The sequence below is a fragment of the Notamacropus eugenii genome, chromosome 4 (genome assembly GCF_028372415.1).
Source record: "Notamacropus eugenii isolate mMacEug1 chromosome 4, mMacEug1.pri_v2, whole genome shotgun sequence".
Classification (NCBI taxonomy): domain Eukaryota; kingdom Metazoa; phylum Chordata; class Mammalia; order Diprotodontia; family Macropodidae; genus Notamacropus; species Notamacropus eugenii.
Window position 1 is genome coordinate 314,394,273 of NC_092875.1, and position 23,334 is coordinate 314,417,606.

At 36.3% G+C, this 23,334-nt stretch overlaps 1 long non-coding RNA gene across 1 annotated transcript in view; it reads left to right on the forward strand.

Moving 5' to 3' along the window:
• The window catches only part of LOC140498452 (uncharacterized), a 48,830-nt gene extending 25,793 nt beyond the window's left edge, over positions 1–23,037 (forward strand). The window contains exons 2-3 of the long non-coding RNA XR_011965097.1: positions 22,158–22,250; positions 22,861–23,037. This is a non-coding gene — a long non-coding RNA (uncharacterized lncRNA). The remainder of the gene's footprint in view (positions 1–22,157; positions 22,251–22,860) is intronic.
• Positions 23,038–23,334: the final 297 nt, after the last annotated feature.

Genomic DNA, 23,334 nt, shown 5'->3' on the forward strand with positions numbered 1-23,334 from the left:
CATAGCTCAGTATTACATCATGATTAGCACTGTGGAAAGAACTGAATTCAAAGTCAGTACCTTCCTGCTGTACTGTGACACAGCAAGTCTACAATGAATGTCTATTGTGTGCCCAGAACAAGGGTATGCACTATGGGACATAATAGAAAAGTTTTATGACATGGTAAAAATCCTCAGAGATTAGAATATAGTTTAGAAATTAAATTGAATTGAAGTAAAATTAATGCATTAAAACTTTAAATAGAGAGGAGGTGCCATAGAGTAAAGATGTATTTTTTGGGAAAAAAAATTTTATCAAGGAATTAGAAGTGAATGCACACACATATACACATACACACACAAACACATATATATGTACATATACATATATATGCATTTATATGTATATGGTATATACACACATAGTTGTATATATGTACATATATTACTAAATGTGCATATAAATTATGTCTAATCAAAAATTATACATAAGTTTAAATTACTCATATACAAATTATATCTGTCTGTATATATACACCCAAAAATACACCAATAAATATACATGCACAGAAGCTTGAAGAATGTTTTTTCTAGATTCATTTCATAGATTGGAAAACTGAAACCCTCCAAAAGTTATTTGCCAATGATACTATAAGACCAGAGGCAGGATTCAGACTCTAAGCCTATAGTTCTTTCTGTTATGAAGACATTGGACATTGTTTTCACCTTGCAGATCACCCAGTATTAAGAACTACAAGTATAACAAAAGTTATACTTGTAAACATATATAAATGTCATTGAGAAATTATTAATAAAATAGATAAAATAGAATGCAACACAGATGACACTATTTTGTGGTTTCCTCTTTCTTTTTAGTTTGACACCTTTGTAGAAAAATACAAAATTCAGAACCAAAGGCATCAAGCTGGTTAGAATAAGTTCAAACTAAACATATGATATTTAAGACTATCAGTGTAAAGACATGAGCTTACTTTATTTTTTTCTCAAGTATAGAGAGGGGGGGCGGAGCCAAGATGGCGGAGTGAAAGCAACGACTCACCTAAGCTCCTGGAAAAACTCCTCTGGATATATCTGGGGGGAGAGTCTGACCAGACTTTGGAGGTGTAGAATCCAGTGGGAGACGGACTTTGACTGATTCGGAGCCCAGGCTGGACTGGAAGGTCCACGGGAGGGATCTGTTCCGCGGGGGTAAGACTCCGGCGCACAGCGCAGCGCGATCGGCGCGGCAGGGCGGAGAGGACCCGAGGGGCCCGAGAGTGGCGGGCGAGACCAGCGGAGCAGGAGATAAGCCAGGCCGAGCCAACGATATCAGCGCAACAGCCTTTGAAATCTTCAGCCTAAAGACGGGACTTCAGTGGGTCACTACTTGAACATCCAGAAGCTGGGATGCCGGAGTGATCAGTAAGTGCTCTCCCCTCCCCCCCGATGACCGTGAGGGAACCATAAAATTCTTCCCCAGATTGATCCTGGATCAGTGGGAGCAGCAGAAGGGGGCGGGTGGTCTCATAACACCAGAGGCTGGAGAGGTGGCAAAGGGGGATTTTTCCTACCTTGGTGGAGGCTGTCTGGAGGGACAGACGACCCAGGACAGAGAAAAATTCGCACTGAGACCCAGGCAAGCCGCAGCCCGGGAGACGAGCCCCAGGAGGGGCGGGAACACGCATTAGCCTCTAGGCGTGCCCCAGCCCTCCAGGGGAAAAGGGAAGACAATAGGGAAGCTGGGATCACCATTCCCGGACCTTGCCTTTGCCTCAGGCCAGCTGAGGAGATATCCTGAGACCAGACCACACCTCCCACACACCTATCAAGCTAACCCCAGGGTTGATCTGGGAAACAACAACAACAACAACAACAACAACAACAACAAAAAAGCCTGCTTTTAGCCTAGACAAACATCAACTCAACTTAAAAGATCTGTATCTTCTGACTGAAAGAACCAAAAGCTACAACACTCAGCCAACATCATGAATCGGAAAAAGCAGACGAAAAGTGAAAAAACCATAGAATCTTTCTATGGGGATAAGGACCAAAACACAAACACCAAAGAGGTCAGAGCTGAGACTGTACTTCCATCTGAAACCTCAGATGGGACTATGAATTTCTCGCAAGCACAACTAGATTACCTGGAACGTCTGAAGAAGGATATAAAAGAAAAACTGGCCATTGATTTTAAAACCATAAAAAAAGAATTCACTGATGAGAACATCAATCTGAAAAAGAAAATTGAAGAAATGGAAAAGGAAGTTCAAAAATTAACTGGAGAGAATAATTCCCTAAAAGGAAGAGTTAATCAAACGGAAAAGGAAACTCAAAACCTAATAGGGAAAATTGATCAGATGGAAAAGGAAACCCAAAACCTAACTGGGAAAATTGGTCGAATGGAAAAAGAAGTACAAAAATTAAATGGAGAAAATAGCTCCTTAAAGGGAAAAATTGGCCAGATGGAAAAGGAGATGCGAAAGTTAACTGAAGAAAACAATACGATCAAGATTAGAATTGGGCAAGTAGAAACTAATGACTCAATGAGGCAACAAGAATCAGTCAAACAAAATCTAAAGAATGAAAAGATAGAAGAAAATCTAAAATATTTAATTGGAAAAACAACTGACCTGGAAAATAGATCCAGGAGAGAAAATCTAAGAATTATTGGCCTGCCAGAAACCCATGATGAAGAAAAGAGTCTGGACAATATCTTTCAGGAAATCATCAAGGAAAACTGCCCAGAAGTACTAGACTCAGAGGGCAAAATAGCCATCGAAAGAATCCACCGTTCCCCACCGGAAAGGGATCCCAAACTCAAAACCCCAAGAAATATAGTTGCCAAATTCCAGAGCTATCAAGTGAAGGAGAAAATACTACAAGCAGCCAGAAAGAAACAATTTAAATATCAAGGTCACACAGTCAGGATCACACAGGACCTTGCAGCTTCTACATTAAAAGATTGAAAGAACTGGAACCCAATATTCCGTAAGGCAAAGGAGTTGGGACTCCACCCGAGGATCAACTACCCAGCAAAGTTCAGCATAACATTTCAGGCAAGGAGAAAGTCATTCAACGAAATAAGGGATTTCCAGAGCTTCCTGACCAAAACACCAGAACTCAATAGACAATTTGATCTTCAAATGCAGGTCTCCAGAGAATCATAAAAAGGTAAACAGAGGGGAAAAAACAAAAACAAAAACTTGCAACTCAATTAGGGCAATCTGTTTACCTCCCTGTAAGGGAAGATGATACCTGTTAATCTTGAGAACTGTGCAGCTATTATGATAAAAGGGATATATGTAGAGGGAACGGGCATAAAGTAAATGATGTCATGTCAAAAATATGATTTAAGTATGAGAAGGGAATGTAATAGGAGGTGTGGAAAGGGGGAAGCAGAAAATGGCAAGTTATATCACAGGAAGAAGTACAAAACTATAGTAGAGGGAAGGAGGGGAGGGAGATGAGCATTGTTTGAGAGGTACTCTCATCTGATTTGTTCAAAGGAGGGAACAATAACCTTAAGCAGATAATCCTAACTAGCTCTATAGGTAGTAGGAGGGGAAGGGGGAAGAAAGGGGAGGGTGGCTAAAAGGGAGGAAAGAAGCAATAAGAGTAAAGGGGACTAAAACGGAGGGGGGCTAAAAGAAGGAGGGGAAGGCTGCAGGAGGAGGGGGAGAAAAGTGAATACTATTGAGGAGGGGAAGGGAGACGGGAGAGTTAAAAGCACAAATGGTGGGAAAGAGGTTGGAGGGAAATACACAGATTGTAATCATAACTGTGAATGTGAATGGGATGAACTCTCCCATAAAACGGAGACGGATAGCAGAATGGATTAAAAGCCATAATCCAACAATATGCTGCTTACAAGAAACACATTTGAAACGGGGGGATACACATAGGATAAAGGTCAAAGGATGGAGCAGAATATATTGTGCTTCAGCTCATGTAAGAAAGGCAGGAGTAGCAATCCTAATCTCAGACAAAGCAAAAGCAGAAATAGATCTAATCAAAAGGGATAAGGATGGAAACTATATCCTACTAAAAGGCACCATAGACAATGAAGCAATATCATTACTAAACATGTATGCTCCAAGTGGTATAGCATCCAGATTCTTAGAGGAGAGGTTGGGGGAGTTGAAGGAAGAAATTGATAGCAAAACTATACTAGTGGGGGACCTCAACCTCCCCCTCTCTGAACTAGATAAATCCAACCTTAAAATAAACAAGAAAGAGGTTAAGGAGGTAAATAAAACTCTGGATAAGGTAGATATGATAGATCTTTGGAGAAAATTAAATGGGAATAGAAAGGAATATACATTTTTCTCAGCGGTACATGGAACATTTACAAAAATTGACCATGTACTAGGACATAAAAATCTCACAATCCAGTGCAGAAAGGTAGAGATAATCAATGCATCCTTTTCAGATCATAATGCATTAAAAATTACATGTAATAAAAGGCCATGGAAAGAGAAACCAAAAATCAATTGGAAACTAAATAATCTAATTCTAAAGAAGGATTGGGTTAAAGAAGAAATCATAGAAACAATCAACAACTTCATTCAAGAGAATGACAATAGTGAGACAACGTACCAAAACTTATGGGACACTGCAAAAGTATAGAAAGGCAGGACAATAATGATTTATACTGCAAATTCAATATGTATTAGCATATCAGTGTGATATACCTACAAAAAAGTGTATACTGCCCTCCAATAATAGTAGAAAATAGCAATGAGGTATCAATTAATGATATCAATATTTGTTGCAACAATTAATGACAGAAAAAAACATATGCTATGATGTTTATAGTGATACTTTTTATAGTAGTAAAGAAATGGAAACAGATGGCCATTTATTGGAAAATGTTTAAATTAGTTGTCATACATGGATGTCCTGGAAAGATATTATGTGGTATCAGATGACCAAATCCAGAAAAACACAGGAAGATGTATACTGATGCAGAATGAAGTAAGCAGAACCTGGAAATGTTCATGTAAAATGACTTCCAGAATGTAACTAGAAAGAGAAAGAATTAGAAGAAGAAGAAGAAGAAGAAGAAGAAGAAGAAGAAGAAGAAGAAGAAGAAGAAGAAGAAGAAAAAGAAGAAGAAGAAGAAGACGAAGAAGAAGACGAAGAAGAAGAAGAAGAAGAACCACAACCAAAACAATGACAACAATTAAAATGTAATGCTGAAAATTTAGATGACCAGTCTTGGCTCCAAGAAAACATATATGAAAAGGCAGCTGCTCCACCTTTACAAAGCTGAGAAATAATAAATGAATACCATAGCATGTAGTCACAATATTTTCAATGTGTTGCTTAGTTTTACTGATTTTCCAGCTCTTTTTGTATTCTTTGCTATAATATATGGGTCTTGGTCATTAAGATATACTTTTAATCAAATCATGTGCATCTGGTTTCTTAGCACTATAATGTGAAACCTACTACTCACTTTCATAGGCTCTTTAATTCAATTTGAACCAATAAACCTTTACTAAGGACTCACTACTTATAGGAGATTATACTAGCTTCTATGGATATAAAATTGAAAATAATTTACCTGAAATAGCTTATATTTAATAGAGTTGCGTGGGTGGATAAAGCATTTACATATACTACACAATAATTCAATTCAGTTCAATGATCATTTACTCAGTTCTCGTTATGTATAAAGGACTCTGGTGATTGCCATGTACATATATCCCAAATCATTGCTTCCAAGGAGTTTATATTTTAAAACATGCGTGTACAATAGGTATGTGTGTATGTTTGTCTATATGCGTGTATGACAGGCATACAAGCAGAGTTGTATTGAAGCCAGCTTCAATCCAGAAAGATGATTGCTAAATTTTGAATGTGAGCATTTATATCTCAAAAATTAGAGGAAAAACTGCAATTCAGATCTAGATTTATTGCTTTATTGATTCTTATATTTAAGAAAATGTTAATAATTCATATTAAACTTAAGCAACAAATATTAAAATATATGCATGACACACACCGTATATATATGTATATATTTATGTATGTATGTGTATATATGTATATATATATATATATATATATATATACACACACACACAGAATGAGTATATGTGTGTTTATGTCTGTATCTCTCTATATGAACTGTTAACCACTCATCAACAAATTCTCCCAAAATAACCTTCACAATTACATATTAAATAATTTTAATAAAATATAACCACTAATAATAAGAGGGGTCATTAAATGTTTTCTGTAGAAGGTAGTAGCTGAATGCAACAGCAAACAAACCTTTATTAAGTACCTACTGTTGGCTTGACACTGTGCTAGGAATAGAGGATTTCAAGAAAAAAATGAGACAATATTTGCCCTCAATGAGCTTATACTATATTTAAGAGTTATATTATGTACAGAGACAAGTAAATACAAGATATATTCAAAACAAGTGCAAAATACATTTCATATAATAGAATTGAACATGTTAATGGAAGTAGTCCAAAATACCTTTTGTAGGAAGTGGCAAATGAAATCAACCTTAAAAAGAGCTATGTCTTCTAAAAAATGGAGAGGGAGATCTAGAATATATAAGAACAACCTATGAAAAGTCTTGGATACAGAAGTTGGAATGCCTTTCACAAGGAATAATAAATAGTAAAATGGCTTGATGATAAAATAGATAAGGTATGATAAATTAAGGAAAGCTTCAAAATATAGGATGGGTTCAGATTTTGAGGGATTTTAAATTTCAAAAAGATGACTTTTATCTCACCCTAAATGCAATAGGGAGCTACTGAAACTTCTTGAGGAGAAGAGTGAAATGGTACTTATTTATCTTTTATAAAGATCAAGGTGGCAGCTCTATAGATGACGAGTTAGAGAAGTATGAACCTGGCTACAAGAATACTAATATCAATAGTCCAAGCAAGAAGTGAAAAGGGCCTGTCCTCTTGTATTTGGGAGTGGGGAGGGGAAAATGAAGAGTTGGCAGATTCAAGAGCTGCAAACAGAGAATCGGTAAGCCAATAGGTATTGCATTAGATAGAGCACTGAACTTGGAGTCAGGAAGGTCAGAGTTCAAATTTTGTCTCAGACATACATCAAGTATGCAACTTTAGACAAGTCAGAATTTCTGCCAGTCTTAATTTTCTCATCTCTAAAATGTGGATATTGGTAGCACCTCACTCACAGGGTCATTGTGAGAAACAGATGATCTGATATATGTAAACCACTTTGCAAGGATGAAAGTATAATATAAATGTTAACTATTATTCTATAATCACTTTTATTATATGGTTAACATTATCATTACTATTATTAAAGATTTGGTAATGGATGGAATAGTGGGAGTAAATGGGAGTGAACTTTCAAGTGTAATTCAGTTGTGAACCTGTTTGACCAACAGAATGAAATTCAAAAGAAATGGACAATTTAAGTGGAATGCAAGCTTTAGGAGTGCCAGGCCTAGAGGCCTGAGGGCTACCCGAGTCTTACCTTACCTCTATCGGAGGTCTTCGGCTGGCCAAACCAGATGCTCGTATGAGAGAAAGGACGTTCCAGAGTCCAACAAGGGTTGAGCTTTATTTCAGGGTCTAGTTACAAGTGCAGGGGAATTCTTCCTTAGGAGGGAGAGAGAAAGATCTCCCAAGGAGGCAAGATCTTACAATAAGAGATTGGAAGTAGAAGTATAAGTGGGGAGAGAGGGGGAGGGGAGAGAAGAAAGAGGAAATGCGGGGCCTTCTGTCCACACACGTGGCCCCTCCACCCAAGCGAGCTTTCAGGCTTTCCTGATCCTACTTAAGCTCTCCAGCCGCATAGTTTGCATCTGAATACCGTGCTGTTAGATAACAATAGTGTGCCCAGATCCGGGACAATCTCGAGGGCGGGGAGAGCTCTCTCCCATCACGTTTCTCACGGGAAGAGGCGGAAATACACGAGATAGCTCGGTTCACCTCGATTCCCAGTCATTTCCTGGGGGGCCTCGGGAGAACTCTAAGATTTAGAAGTTCCCACCTTTACCCGCCCGAGACTGTCCACATGGAATTGAGCTTCCATCCCCAGCATAGGAGTAAAGATAATGACTTCAGATTTTGATGCTTTGAAGTTGAGATGTCTAAGGGACATCCAGATTTACATGTGCAGTAAGTGATTGGAGAGATGGGCCTGGATCAAAGAAAAGAGATGAGTATGTAGGTGTTAAAGTCATCTGCATAGAGATGATGATTGAACACATGGAAGCTGATAAAAAAGACAAAATAAAAAGATCTAAAGAGAAGAAAGGAAGCCCAGGAGACAGCATGGGGGTAAAATCACACATGGGGTATGCCATGAGTTATTCAGGGAGAGAGGATATGAATTCAAGGATGTTACTGTCACTGAACACCTGAGGAGTCTTAGGTTTGTTGTTCAACTTCTCAGGGTCTCATATGTAAAATTAGGAGATCAAACTAGATGCCATCTAAGTTCCTTTGAAGCTCTAAACTTAAGATCCCAGAATTGAAAAGATAAAAGGATGCAGAGATACCAGTAGACTGAATTATAGCTTAAGAATTATCACTTGAGCAATGTCACTAAATCCCAGAGAAGAGACTATATTCAGAGGAAGCAAAACTTGTTGAACGTTATAGAAAGGTAATGCATGATAAGAATTGAAGAAAGTCATTGGACTAAACAAAATAAATGAATAGATGGATGAATAAATGAGTGAATAAATCAATCAATCAATAAATAAATGAATAAATAAATAAATGGGCAAACAGATGATAGATAGATAGATAACCTGGGAAGGAGCATTTTCGTTAAAGTGAAACTAGATAGGGAAGAAATTAGAATTCAATATGTTGAACAATGAAGAGGAGACAATAAGTGTAGACGATATTTTTAACCAGAATTTCATACTGAAAAGAAAGCTTGAGAGATGCAGTCAAAGATCAGGCAAATATGCACATGTTTATAGGCAATTAAGAAGGAGACAATAGATCAGAAAAGAGATTAAACATCTAAGAAAGAAGGTTACAATTGAAAGGACACAGTCCAGGAGTGAGAAAGGAGTGGAAAAAGACACAAATAGAGGAACTGATGTGAAGGGAAAAAATGACATTCAAGTGAAGGGAGAAAGGATTGTGTCTGTCTGTGTGTGTGTGTCTGTGTCTGTGTGTCTTTGAGGTTATCTGAAGCAAATAAATAGGGTGGGAAATGGTCCTGTCCTGTAATTGTACATTCATTTTTCTAATTTTTCAACAAAATTGAGGAAAAGAGACTTCCAACATATAATGGGGGATATTGGGGAATTCAATAGTCAATATGGAAACAGAAAAAAAATGTCACGTTGCAGTTTTACAAGTGAGTTTACATAGTGTAAGCTTATAATATACCAAGTCAGCTAAGCTATGGGACTTTGTATAGTATAATTCAGCAGCATTTGGGTAACATCAGAGGGGAAAAAAAAGCACATGTGATAGTCTAAGATTGAATTTTGGAAAGAAGTAAGCAGTGATTAGGACAAAAGAGTAAGGAACTTAATGAGAATGTTGTATCCTGTGATCAAAATGTTGCAAGGGAGAAAAATGAAACTAAATTAGGAGTGAGGGCCTGGGAAAACAGAACAGAGGGAGAATGATTAGAGGCTACAATATTAAGGATATATTCTAGGAGAGGTAAATCATAATGCAGAGTTGTAATAATAGGAAATTATATTCAGAGGGCACTTTGTAGTGCAGAAAATTGTTGATGGTGATGAGATCAAGGGTATGAGCATCCCTGTGTTTGTTTGAGGTAGAATGAAGTTAAAAATCAAAGATGTTGAGTTAATGGGTGAAATAGCAAGCAAAGATTATAGAGAGGATATCAACATATAAAAAGAAGTCCTAAAAAACAAGGACAGAGTTTGGGATGGAGAGCAATGCTATATAACAGGGATTAAAATCCTTGAGAAAGGAGAGAGAATGATCTTATGTAAACTACACCAGAATATATAAATAAATAAGTATAGGTACGTATACCTGTGTTGATATAATTGTATATTCACTTATTTTACATATATGTAAATATATATGTATAAAATAGAGATGGAAAGATGATACATGTGCACATACATACATGCATGCATGCATAGATGCATACATGCATAGATGCATACATATAGAGACGTGTAGATCTAGATTAAAAGAGCCTTAAAAGAGATGATGTATCTGACTGTGGGAAATTGGATCTAGAACTGGCAATAAGAAACAAGAAGTTTACTTAGACCTCCTTCTGGTCTAGTATGGAGCAAAGCCCATTCTTCTGTTACTGTAACGGGAGTTAAACATCTTCCTTGCCTATTAGTAGGGCTCAGATGGGGGCTATTAAGGGAAGCTTGATTAGAGGAGTCTTGTTTTGTATGAAGGTCCATACCTTTTGTTAATTGCTAATAAGGCACTGGGTCCTGAGGGTCTTGACCTCTGACTATGAAAAGTGTATATATACTCAGAGGCGAGGTTTTGCTTTGGTGCTCAAGTCAGACCAGACAAGACTCTGGGTAGCTGTTAATGAGCACCACCTCACTCCCTTGAAAACCCAGTTATTGGTGCTTCTCTTTCTTTTAACCATGTATGTGTTGTTCATATGCAGGCAGTTGGAAGCCCACTCTCTTTGTCTTTTTGTTTGCAATTTCTGCTTGTAATTTTTGTTTGTATTTTCTCTGAAGTTCAGGGAGCTGACTTTTCTCCCTGAACTAAGTGGATGATATGTGTGCTTGATTAAAGTAAGATTGTTTACCTCTTTTGAGGTTACTTTCCTTAGAAAAGCAGATCTAAAAACCTGTGGAGCAGACCCTCCTGTGTATGACAGTGTGCTTGCTGTTACAATTACATAATGCTTGGTGATTCAGAACACCTGAAGTAAGCCACAAAGGAAGCTAAGAATACTAAGAATGGAGCAAATGGAGCAATACGTTGCAGGCATGTGGAATTGTCTGTAGAAGCACATAAAGTTAGAAGATAGAATTTTATTTCTGAGTAACAGCAAGTAACGTATTTTGCCTAAAATGTAACATGTGTGGAGGGGGCTACCATGATATGGGAAATATATTCAGTTGTGTGTAGATACATTATAAGGGTCTTTAAATGCAAAACTGAGGAACTTATATTTTATCCAAGAGACAACAGATCAACCAATGATTCCTGAGTGAAAGAATGACATATGTGTGACTTAGAAAAACTATTTGGGTTACTTTTGTGGAGAGCGAATGTAATTCTTAACCTTTTTATTCTGGAAGGTGTAAAAACTCATCTATACCCTAGATTGGATGGAAAAGTCCTTTAATCTTTCTCTTCTCATATTCTACAACTTAGAAAACCTAAATTTACCTGAGAATTGTTCAGTTGACACTATAACTATGGTTAGATTTTGTAATGAGTAAAAGAATATAATACATAAGTTAGCAATATAACAAGGGGCATGCCATGGTGATAATTGGATAAAAAAAGCAAAGTTGTAGGTCAGGATTTCTGGAAAGAGCCAATTCATAGTATACTTGTAGTTTACAGTAGAGAAATTGATGTCATTATTAACATTATCCACAAAAATAGGTGACTTCATTTCAGCTGCTTGCCACTTTGTCCTCTTTCTTGCATGTACCGCTATACACAGATCTACTCAGTAAATAAATCATTTCATTTTGAAAGATAACTTTTGTTGCCTCTACCAACTTGTCCATTCTCTATTGCTTCCTAATTTCTTTTGATAAGAGGATGAACATAGAGGCTCCAACTATTCTGTTGTTATAGGTATTCTATTAGAATCCTAACCCAGAAGTAATCATGTGTAGTGCAACAGAATGGTTTAATAGCAGCAGTGGGTGGAGAAATCCCTGGTGATAATAAATAAAATATGATATTACCCCAAAGGCCCACATTCCATTTCTAAAACTCATAAGTACAGAAAATGAAATTCCAACTATTTAAAAACAACACATGGACAGTTCTGTTTTGTTTTGTTTATAAAATGCATAGACAATACATATTTATTCCAATTTGCCAGATTTCTTTTCAACATTTTTCTGCCTTCAATCAATAATCAATAGATCAAACATCAAGCATTTCTTAAGTAACTTCTACGTACCAGGCACTGTACCAGGTCCTAGCAATATAAAGACAAGTATGAAACAATCCCTGTCCTGAAGGAGTGACGTTAATTTTTATACAACAGACAAAATGCACAAATTTTGTGTATTTTTAAAAATGTATTTATTTTAACTTTCAACATTTGCATTTAAAAGATTTTAATTTCTAAATTCCTACTCTCTCTTCACTACCCCCTCCCCAAGGTGTCATGTAGTCTGACATAGGCCACACATGTATGATCATATTAACTATATTTCCACATTAGTAATGTTGTGAAAGAAGCAGAACAAGAGAGAAAGAAAAGCAAAACAAAACAAAAAAACCAAAAGACTCCAAAGTTCTTTCTCTGGGTATACATAGGATTTTTGATCATGGGTCTTTTGAAATTGACTTATATCATTGCATTGTTGGGAAGAGCTAAGTCTAACGAAGTTGGTCATTGCACAACATTGCTGCTACTGTGTATAGTGGTCTGGTTCTGGTCACTTCACTCAGCATCAATTCATGCAAGTCTTTCCAGTATTTTCTGAATTCTGCCTGCTCACCATTTCTTATGAAACACTAGTATTCCATTACATTCATATACTAGTTTGTTCAGCCATTCCCCAACTGATGAGCATTGCCTCAATTTAGAATTTTTGTAATGCAAAAAGAGTTGCTATAAATGATTTTGTACATGTGTGTCCTTTTCCAGTTTTTATGATCGCTTTGGGATATAGACCTAGTAGCAACATTGCTGGATCAAAGGATATTCACAGTTTTATAGTCCTTTGGGCATAGTTCCAAATTGCTCTCTGCAATGATTAGATCAGTTCACAACTTCATCAACAATGCATTAGTGTTCCAATTTCCCCACATCTTCTCTAACATTTTACTATTTTCCTGTTTTTTTATGATGTGGTATCTCAGAGTTCTTTTATTTGCATTTCTCTAATCAATAGTGATTTAAAGTATTCTTTCATATGACTATAGACAGTTGTAACTTTTTTCATCTTTTTACTGCCTGTCCATATCCTGTGACTATCTTCCAAATGGAGAATGACTTGTATTCTTATAAATTTGATTCAGTTCTCTATATATTTTAGAGATGAGTCCTTTATCAGAGACATTGGCTGTAAAAAATGTTTCCCAGCTTTCTGCCTCCCTTCTAATCTTGACTGTATTGGCTTAGGGCAAAAACTTTTTTTAATTTAATGCAACCAAAATTATTCATTTTGCATTTGATAATTTTCTCTATCTCTTGTTTGGTTATAAATTCTTCCCGTCTCCATAGATCTGACAAGTAAACTATTCCTTGCTATGCTAATTTTTATATATTTTCACCCTTTATGTCTAAATTGTATAAAATTCTTGCATATTTTATGCATACAAAAATACACAAGACCTATACAAGTTAATATTGTGAGGAGCCACTAAGTTAATCACACACACAGTGATAAAAATTTGAATCTGAAAGGGACATTGATTTACCTTAATCTAGCCATTTCCTTTTATTGATTCATGAAATTTTAGGATTCATGGTGATGATGATGATGATGGTGATGGTATAAGAGATTTTCCTCTAAAAATACATAATATTACCTTAAGCAAATATATGTGTGTGTGTATACATATATAATTGCATATAGGTATGCATGTTGTAAATATATCATATGTATGTATATATATATAATATTTATATTTGAATTTACATGGTGAATCACAACATTTATTATGGTTGTTTTTTAAAGCAGTTTGTGAAATCAAAAAACTAGAAGTCACTGACATATATGCCTGTCATTTTGTTGTTCAGTTTTTCAGTCATTTTTAATTCTTAGTAATCTTTGGACCAAACTGTCCATGGTGTTGTCTTGCCAAAAATTGTCGACTTACTCACCATTTCCTTCTGCAGTGAATTTCATTTTACCTGTGAGTAAATTGTAGCTCAGAGAGGTTGTTTTTTATCCATTCTCACACAGCAGATGAGAAGGGTAGGATTTACACTCATGTCTTTTTTATGCCAGATCCAACATCCTATTACAATGAAAGAATAGTGACTTTGATGCCAAAAGACCTATATTCAAATTCCAATTCTGGCACTTACCTTTGTGATATTACACAAGTTATTTCACCACCTCAGTTTTGACCTCAGTTTGCTTATCAAATATTGGATTATATAAATGACTTTGAGGATCCTTTCCAGGATAAATCTAGCATTCATTAGGAAGATACGCTCCACAATACCATAATCCCTCTCATCAACTAAGTATCAATGAAGACAAGGAAGATTTAAAAAAAAAATTGGTATATTGCTACAAAAGTATCTGTAAATAGAGAAATTCATATTAAACTGAAATTGTAGTTATTTAGAAAAACATATTTTTCTTGCTAGCATACCTAAATGTCCCATCCCCCCATAACCATTTTTCTCTGTCTTCAATGTGGAATAGGATATTAAAACTATTTTAAAAGTAATATGCACACTTTACATTCTATGAAATTCAGCATGATATGAAAATGAAGAAACTACCAGTTTTGCTCCTATTTGCCTTATCTGCAAAAAACAGCACATAACTTTGAACAATATGTAAATTTTTAAAGTTCTTTCCCTTTTTTCCTTACATGAAACGAACTACCTGATATTAAAGAGAAGTGAAGGCATTAATAAGAAGGATTAGAGAAACAACATAATTATATAGTGCAGTATGTGCTGAATTATTATTGAACTCTCAGTCCCTTTGTGGACATATTTCTGTGTTAATTAGGGAATTCCTATGGTAATCACTTTGGGAACTTTTCTAACAAGTTTTCCATTATAGCATGTTTTGCCCGCAGGAACAAAGCAGGCTAAGAGAGATATATAAACAAAAAACCTCGATGTTTCATTTTTTTTAAAGTGAGAGAAATCTCCCAAATGACCTGACAGAGGAAGAGGCCTCATTTGCAAAATAGTCTTCTGAGGAATCATTTGTAAATTTGACTGGATGCCTAAATGGGAACTAGTACTTACTGCAGCTTTTAGGGATGGTACATGGAGAAGATAAAACTCAAATCTCCAGGAGTGCGAGAGGATATATCTGACTCTCCGGACCTAATCAAGTGCTATGCTACCTTTTTCTTCCTTAGTTGTTCTTACAGGAGTCACTTGCTGGAGGGAAATGACACTATTCAGAAACATCCTCTGTTTAGGCATGATTCATGACAAATGAACACATCCAGGGAATGGGTGGTTTTTTTCTTCGATTCTGATCATTAACAGACAATAAAACACTAATAAAATCCAGCTAATAAAATTCCACATAATTCCTTGCCCAACTCCCAAAACAGTTTTTTTTTCCCCATCTTTATCATTTTCCCAGTACTACCAGTGCCAGTAGTCTATGCTAAGCTCCCACGTACAAAGACTCCAGGTGCTACAGATCACTGATTAAACAGAAATCATGGTCCTAATGATCAACATATCAGTGATATGGAGATAAATTTATGTATCTCTCTTTGTTTTGTATCCCCAACACCTCATGCAAGGATTAGTACATGACAATAGCTTAATAAATGCTTATTGCTTGGTTGATTTGTGATGAGGTGATATACTCTTCCTGTAATAAATCTGCAGACTTTTTTTAAAATTAATTTATTTAACTTTCAACATTCATTTTCACAAAATTTTGGGTTCCAAATTTTCTCCCCATTTGTCCCCTCCCCCCACCCCAAATCACCCAGCATTCTAATTGCCCCTATCACCAATCTGCCCTCTCTTCTATCATCCCTCCCTTCCCTTGTCCCCATTTTCCCTTTTCTCCTGTAGGGCCAGATAACTTTCTATACACCTTTACCTGTATTTCTTATTTCCTAGTAGTGAGAACAGTACTCAACAGTGGATCCTAAAACTTTGAGTTCCAACTTCTCTTCATCCCTCCCTCCCCACCCATTCCTTTTGGAAGGCAAACAACTCAATATAGGCCATATCTGTATAGTTTTGCAAATGACTTCCATGATAGTCGTGTTGTGTAAGACTAACTACATTTCCCTCCATCCTATCCTGCCCCCCATTGCTTCTATTCTCTCTTTTAATCCTGTCCCTCCCCAAGAGTGTTGACTTCAAATTGCTCCCTCCTCCCCATGCCCTCCCTTCCATCATCCTCCCCATCCTACTTATCTCCTTCTCCCCCACTTTCCTGTATTGTAAGATAGGTTTTCATACCAAAATGAGTGTGCATTTTATTCCTTCCTTTAGTCAAATGTGATGAGAGTAAACTTCATGTTTTTCTCTCACCTCCCTTCTTTTTCCCTCCACTAAAAAGTCTTTTGCTTGCCTCTTTTATGAGAGACAATTTGCCCCATTCCATTTCTCCCTTTCTCCTCCTGATATATTTCTCTCTCACCACTTAATTTCATTTTTTTAAGATATGATCCCATCCTATTCAATTTACTCTGTGCTCTCTCTCTCTCTGTGTGTGTGTGTGTGTGTGTGTGTGTGTGTGTGTGTGTGTAATCCCACCAAATACCCAGATACTGAAAAGTTTCAAGAGTTACAAATATTTTCTTTCCATGTAGGAATGTAAACAGTTCAACTTTAGTAAGTCCCTTTTTAGTAAGTCCCTCTTTGCTGTTTACCTTTTCATACTTCTCTTCATTCTTGTGTTTGAAAGTCAAATTTTCTTTTCAGCTCTGGTCTTTTCATCAAGAATGCTTGAAAGTTCTCTATTTCATTGAAAGACCAATTTTTCCCCTGAAGTATTATACTCAGTTTTGCTGGATAGGTGATCCTTGGTTTGAGTCCTAGTTCCTTTGACTTCTGGAATATCCTATTCCATGCCCTTCAATCCCTTAATGTAGAAGCTGCTAGATCTTGTGTTATCCTGATTGTATTTCTACAATACTTGAATTGTTTCTTTCTAGCCGCTTGCAATATTTTCTCCTTGACCTGGGAACTCTGGAATTTGGCCACAATGTTCCTAGGAGTTTCTCTTTTTGGATCTCTTTCGGGTGGTGATATGTGGATTCCTTGAATACTTATTTTGCCCTCTGGTTCTAGAATCTCAGGGCAGTTTTCCTTGATAATTTCATAAAAGATGATGTCTCGGCTGTTTTTTGGATCATGGCTTTCAGGTAGTCCCATAATTTTTAAATTGTCTCTCCTGGATCTATTTTGCAGGTCAGTTGTTTTTCCAATGAGATATTTCACATGATCTTCCATTTTTTCATTCTTTTGGTTTTGTTTTGTTCCATTCTAATTGAAAGAACTATTTTCTTCATTGAGCTTTTGAACCTCCTTTTCCATTTGGCTAGTTCTGCTTTTGACAGCATTCTCCTCCTCATTGGCTTTTTGAGCCTCTTTTGTCAATTGAGTTAGCCTATTTTTCAAGGTGTTAATTTCTTCAGCATTTTTTTGGGTCTCCTTTAGCAAGGGGTTGACCTGCTTCTCATACTTTTCTTTCATCTCTCTCATTTCTCTTCCCAGTATTTCCTCCACCTCTCTTTCTCGATTTTCAAAATCCTTTTTGAGCTCTTCCATGGCCTGAGCCCGTGGTATATTTATTTTGGATGTGTGGGATACAGAAGCCTTGACTTCTGTGTCTTTGCCTGATGGAAAGCCTTGTTCTTCCTCATCAGAAAGGAAGGGAGGAATTATCTGTTCACCAAGAAAGTAACCTTCTATAGTCTTATTTTTTTTTCCCTTTTCTGGGCATTTTCCCAGCCAGTGACTTGACTTCTAAGTTTTCTTTCCACCCCACCATGCCTCCAGATTTGCCTAACCAGGGCTTGTGGTCTGAGATTCAAATGCTGCTTCCCAGAGTCAGGGCTTTGAGTGGGGGCGGGGCTGCTATTCAGTATGAGATCAAGGTCAGGTGCTTGGGTGGGGGCAGGGCCACCTCACGGGGCTCAGTTCCCTCAGAGGGTTTATTCAGAGACCTTCAACAATGGATCCAGGCTTCTGCCTTCTTGGGGACCCCCTGTCTGCAGCCCCCACTGCTGCCTCCTGAGGGGTCCTGAGTTATGGAGACACCCCACACCCCCTCTTAGCCCCCCAAAAAGACTCTCTCACCGACACTTGTCACCTGCAGGTGGAAGGACCTGCGTGGCCACTGGAGATTCCATCACTGAAGCCTGCTCAGGTCTGCTCCCCTCTGCGCTTCGAGGCCAAGGCAGGGCTGGGCTCTGCTCCATGTCTGGTGTGCTATCGACTTTTTGTGTCAGGTTTTCTGGGCTCTGTGGAACACAAATCTCCTCTGCTCTGTTGTTCTGTGGCTTCTGCTGCTCCAGAATTTGTTGGGAGTTCTTCTTTATAGATATTTTATGGGCTGTGGGTTCGGAGCTGGCATATGTGTGTCTTTCTACTCCGCCATCTTGGCTCTTCCCCTCTGCAGACTTTTTTTGCATTATTTCATTGTACTTGCTACTTTGTATTATCTTTTCATTGTAAATCATTTCTTCAGTACAAGTTACTGACGTATAACATGAAAAATCCTACTAAACACCATGTCACAAGACAGACATTTGTCAGTATAATATACACATATTAAAACATCACATTCACTTGAGTACTTTTTGTATTCATTAAAATCAAGCACCCAAAACAAATCAACATCTATTTGTTAAATTTATATTATATAGAATACATTTTTCCAGGTACTTCAAGGATTACAAGGAAGAGTCCTTTTTCTTTAAAAAGAAGCTAATAATCTAGCTGGAAAGATATTTAAATAACATTTTATGACAATAAAAGAAGCATTGTCATGAGTGAGTACATGATTAATTGCCAAACTAATTATTAGGACCATAATTGATATAGGATTTCTGAGGAGACCTTAATGATCAGAGAATCCTTTATGAAAGAAGTAGTGTATAAGAAAGGTCTTGAAATAGAAACTAATATCCAGGAAAGCATAGAAAAGTTTCTGAAGTTGTTACAGAAATTTAAAGAAGATGCATAGATCTCATTATATATGTGTCTTGTTTCTCATCTTTCCAAATTAGACAGTTTGCCACGGTAGTTGGCAACAAAGTTTAGTCAAGAGAGATTCAGAAAATGAAAACAAAGGATTATGGAACTTTTTAGTGTAAAGGGCATGGATCACCTCATTGTAACAGAGAGAGTGTGATGTTTTTGTTTCTGCCAGTTTTATGTAACAGTTTGACATTCTTGTGTTCTATTCAGTGAGAAGCAATCTTGTCAGGTCTCAAATAAGGATTCAATATCATTTCTTGGCCATTTCATTATTTTTCAATTCATTTTATATATTTTGTTAAATATTTTCTAAATACATGCAGTCTTTTAACATTTAAAAAAATGAGTTCCAACTTTTCTCCCTCCCTACAACTCCTCCTCCTTTCTTCAGAAGAAAATCAAATTGATATCTACTACACAAGTGAAATCATGCAAAGCATATTTTCATGTCATCCATGTTGCAAAATAAAAATGAATAGAAAAGTAAGAAAAAATAAAGTTCAGAAAGTATATTTCAATTTGCATTCAAAATTCATTAGTTTTCTCTGTAGAAGTGGATATCACTTTTTATCATGGATCTTTGTCTCCATCAGAATAGTTAAGTCTTCCACAGTTCATCATACTTATAATATTGCTGTTACTGTGTACAATGCCCTACAGTTCTTACTTCATTTTATTTCAGTTCAAATAAATCTTCATAGAAGTTTCTGAAATCATCCTGCTCATTATTGTTTTTTTAATTTAAAATTTATTCCTTTTAATCAACAAGTTTTATATAACTTTATTTTTTAAAATGAAAACAGAAAGACAAAAAATTGAAATAAAAGAATGAAAATATGACAATATCCAAAATTTAGAACTTTCTGCTTTTCAAAAGCAAGAGCTCTGAAAATTCAGTCTCCCAATTGAAAGAACCCTAACAAGACAAAAATTCTGAATGGGGAAATAAGGTCAATTCACACACACAATTTTAAGTAACTAAAGAAATCTTCCTGGGGCTTAACTCTCGTCATAAGTCCTTTATCTTAAAAAAGCTAATAATCTACTTGGAAAGATAAGAATTAACATTTGAAAATTAAATATGATGTTTAAGTAATATTTAGAGCAATAAAAGAAGAAGTGTCATGATTCAGCACATGATTTATTGCCAAATTAATTGTTAGGACCATAATTTATATAGGATTTCAGAGGAGACCAAAATGATCAGACAACCCTTTATGAAAGAGGTAGGGTATAGGCTGGGTCTTCAGATAGAATCTAGTATACAGGAAAGCAGGGGTGTGCAGTGTCAAGACAGAGAAAAAATGACATTCTGGTTTTCCAAATAAATTCATTGCATAAACATAAGCCCACAGTAGCCTGGCAAACTGTAAGTTATTATTTTTTTAATTGTTATTATTTCTGTCCATTATTTCTTAAAGCACAATAGTATTCCTTCACAATCGTATGTTACAACTTGTTTAACTATTCCCCAATCGAAAGGCATCCCCTAAATTTCTGATTATTTGCCACCACAAAAAAGGCTTTAGGTTTGTGTATAAAGGTTTTTTTTTTTTTACAAATAGGCCCTTTTTCCTTTCCTTTGATCTCTTTGAGATACTGAACTAGCCATGGTATTGCTGGGTCAAAGTGTTTGAACAGTTCTACATCGTTTTACAGGATGGTTGGATTAGCTCACAAATACACCAACAGTGTCCCAATTTTTCCACATAACCTCCAGTATTTCTTATTTTCATTTTCTGTCATGTTATCCAATTTGATAGGTGTAAGGCAGTAACTCAGAGTTGCTTAAATTTGTGTTTCTCTAACCTATATTGATTTAGTACATTTGTCACATGACTTTTGATAGCTTTTCTTTTTTTTTCTGAAAACTGCAATTCCACTTCTAAACCCTGCATAGAATATGTATCCTCTTAATCAAGTCTTGTTCTCCTGAATGCATCATATATTCCTTCATCAGAATGTAAGTTTGTTTAGCACATGAACTGTTTTGCTTGTTCACATTTGTATCCAAGCACTTAGCACAGTTGAATGCTTGGAAATTTGTAATAGAAGACCTAAGTTTCTTCCTTTACAGTAGACAACTGAATCAAATCTGGAGGAAACAGCATCTTGTACTTCAAAGAATGATGATTTGAATCAATAGTTTTAATCAGGTTAGAAGAAGAGAGGTGGTGGTGATTAGGGAATCCCTGTGGAGGGGTACTGACGTAGATGTCTATTAATCTGACATAAACAATGCAGAGATCAAATGTTTTCCTGGGGAATATATCTGGCATGTGATGTGATCTGTCATACTTCATGATGACTATGCACACCTGGTGATTTAGGGATGTAAAAATGAGGAAGGGGAGGACAAATGATATCACTATAGGGAATATGTAAAGTATTCTTACATCCAGTTAAATCCCATACATTAAATTGCCTTTCCATCACTTCCCAATCTCCTAAAATGGTCTATTCTTGATTGCAGAGAGAGAGAGAGAGAGAGACAGAGAGAGAGAGAGAGAGAGAGAGAGAGAGAGAGAGAGAGAGAGAGAGAGAGAGAGAGAGAGAGACAGAGACAGAGAGAGAGACAGAGACAGAGACAGAGACAGAGAGAAAGACAGAGAGAATTGCATATTTATATAGACAGAGAAGACTGGAAGAAGAAATAACAACCTTGGTTTATTTCCTAATATTCACCCTCAATATTTATGGGCATTCACTTGTCTGAGCACAAGTATGTTTGCATTTATTTTCGTGATGATGCTTTCTCTTTAAATATTACATGTGATGTTTTGCTAGCTACCAATTTCCAAGTCCTCAGTTTACTCTATTGGAAAATTAAGTAAGTAAAAACAGGGTATAGTGGAATCATGTGTATTTCAAACCAAGGAAGTCATTCTGCTTCTCTTAGTCCTGAAACCCTGGATAAGTCACTTAATCTCTACAGTCTTCTGTTTCACCATTTGCAAAGTAGGGATAATAATATCACTTACATCATAGGATTGCTGTGAGAATTAAATGTGATGGTATATGCGGAACCTTGTAAAGCTTAAGTAACTATATAAATATTAGCTAAGCTATTTTTAAAAATTCACTTATTCATTCACTCACTCTTTCATTCATGTTTTACAGCTTTATCCTGATATGTGTATATCTTTTTTTTTTCCCTTCAGGTATCAGTGAAAGAGGGAGAAACATTCTTGAGCAAATAAGTTTTGAAAAAAAGTACCATATCAAGGCTGAGAAGACTGAAGTTTGGATAACATGTGGGTTATTACTATACAGTACTCTTTGATATCCCAGGTGTTTACATCAATTCAGGAAGAATTTTGTATTAAAATTATAGCTATATTAAATTCTTGATATATATTTCCTAAGGTATTATATTTTCCTACTAAAAATTGTAGTCCCTATAATAGCTCTTTTCCAGTTTTAGCAGTGACCGTACAATGAGTGCAACTTATCTCCTGTTAGCATTATTGGATCACAAACCTGTTTTTCAGGTTTGTCTTAAATTACATGAAGCTATGGACTGAGTCAACAATGCATAGTATTCATTGACTTATTGACTGGCATTTCATTTGGGAGCAATCCAATGTTAGAGGCATAGGGAAGCCCACAGATGTCTCTTTGGGGTATTCACATTGATACATCACTGGTTTGGCAAGATGCCTTTTTGGTCACTATGAATATCATCAGTTCTGTCAGAACTTGTTTAAACCTAACACATTATTTATCTACACATTTTTCTCCCGCTTGCCTTGTCTGTCTCTTTCCATCTCTTTCATAATTCTAAGAAAAAAGAAAAAATTCTGTGAAGAAAACACTGAAACTTTGTTTTTTTTTTGTTTGTTTTTTTTGTTTGTTTTTAAACAGCAAACTTAGCTGCAAAGAAGCTTCTAGAAGATTTCCTGTACCACTAGAAGCGAAATTTTTTTCTTCTGGGAAAACTGTTGCTCATAAAGTGGAAAACTTTTGGTCCTCTCCAAGGAATACAAAAGATAATTAAAACAGTATTTGGAACAATACTCTGGCTGTTTGCCACTTGCCATGATAAGTAAATGACCACTTCCCAAATTCCCCCATTTTTTTGCTCCTTTTTTCCCTTTCTCCCTTGTTCCCAGGGTTTTGTGAGTGATTGTGTTTCTGTCTTTATCTCTAAGTCTGTCACTCTCACTTTGTCTCTGTTTTTCTCTTTCTTTGCCTCTGCTTCTCTGTCTCTTTCAATGTCTTTATTCTTTCTCTGTCTCTTTCTGAGTTTGTTTCTGACTCTGACTTTTCTTTGTCAGTCTCTGTCTCTCTGTCTCTATCTCTTCCTGTCTCTATGTATCTGTTTTTGTCTCTCTCACC